Here is a 1,669-nt window from a genome sequence, read left to right as displayed (position 1 = left end):
TAGAAAAATTCAAAACAGAAATAATTTCCCAGATAACCACAGAGATAGTGAGCAAAATGGAAGTCGTGATTCGAGACTCTAGAGCAGAAACTGACAAAAAAATAGATGAGCTCAGGACCATGATAGAAGCCATGAAGGCCCAGCATAAGAAAGCAATGGAAAAAATAAACGCCCAATATAGGAAAGAAATGGAATCCATAAAACCGATTCAAACAGAGATCCAGGAGATTAAACACTCTATTGAAAGTGTATGCAACAGAATAAAAGAATGCGAAGATAGGTTCTCAGATATAGAAGATAAGATTGCAGTCAGTGACCATGAAAAGAGAGGTCTCTTAAAAACAGTAAGAGATCATGAGAAATCGATCCAACAACTCCTAGGTGATGCAAAGAAGAATAACATAAGACTGATAGGAATACATGAAGTAGCAGGAGAAAATACAAATGACTTTAAAAAGCTGTTTGCAGAATTAATGACAGAAAACTTCCCAAACAGAGGGGAAGAATTTGACATTCAGATAACTGAGGCATATAGGACCCCAACTAGCTACAATCAAAAAAAAATCTACACCTAGACATATAATAATCAAGATCCCAGAAACCCAACAGAAGAACAAAATACTACAAGTGGTAAGAGAAAAGAAATAAATCACATACAAAGGAAAGCCCATCAGAATCACAGCAGACTTTTCAACACAAACCCTTGGGGCAAGGAGAGCCTGGAATGAGATATTTCAAGTACTAAAAGAGAACAACCTCCAACCTAGACCGATGTATCCAGCAAAGCTCTCTTTCAAAATGGATGGGGAAATAAAACACTTCCACCACAAAGAACACCTGAGAAACTACACAAATACCAAACCAGCACTACAAGGAATTCTAAACAAGATCCTAGAACAAGACAATGAAGGCAACAACACCATGAGGCCCAACGGAGCAAATCAAATAGTCAAGGCAAGAAATTAAAAGGAGAAGGTGAAAAAGTAAAAAGAGTCAACAAAAGGCCAATGACATGTCAATAATAAGTCAGTATATATCAGTTATAAGCAGAAATGTCAATGGCCTCAACTCACCAATCAAGAGAAATAGACTGGCAAAATAGAATAAGAAGCAAAATCCAATAATATGTTGTATACAAGAAACACATCTAGTGCAAAAAGAAGCCCATAGCCTGAAAGTGAAAAGATAGAAAACAATTCTCCATGTGACAGGAGCCCAGAAAAAAACAGGGGTAGCAATCTTATTTGCAGACAAAGTAAATTTCAAACCAAAACTGAATCTAGTACTATTGATGTAGGACAGTACTGTATCATACCTCAATGAATGTAAAATATCTAGTACCTGCTTTATGATACATAGTAGGGACCGTGCTTTATCAGAGCTACATTTAATGATATTACTCTAGAATGTTCTCTTTCCAGATGATGATTATGAGGCTAATAGAAAAAATGGTGTCAGGTACCACAACAGCAACAGAACTCTGCTGTTGTCTGGATATTATTCTTTTCTTTGTTTTTGTTTTTGTTTTTGTTTTTGTTTTTGTTTTAATAGAATGTGCTGAATGTCTATAATTTTGTTCAGATGACTGCAGAACCTGGAAAAGCTGTTGCTACTATTGATGCATAACATACTATTATAAGTCTTTATATACATACACACACACACACAC

General features: G+C 35.7%; 1 protein-coding gene across 1 annotated transcript in view; it reads right to left on the bottom strand.

Annotated features, from left to right (window-relative positions):
- Positions 1 to 1,669, bottom strand: part of Ino80 (INO80 complex ATPase subunit) — a 122,475-nt gene that overhangs the window by 79,129 nt on the left and 41,677 nt on the right. The gene's annotated exons all lie outside the window — the stretch shown is intronic.

The sequence above is a fragment of the Fukomys damarensis genome, unplaced genomic scaffold (genome assembly GCF_012274545.1).
Source record: "Fukomys damarensis isolate Sample0158 unplaced genomic scaffold, DMR_v1.0_HiC HiC_scaffold_17, whole genome shotgun sequence".
Taxonomy (NCBI): domain Eukaryota; kingdom Metazoa; phylum Chordata; class Mammalia; order Rodentia; family Bathyergidae; genus Fukomys; species Fukomys damarensis.
This window is presented reverse-complemented; position numbering and strand designations above follow the sequence as displayed.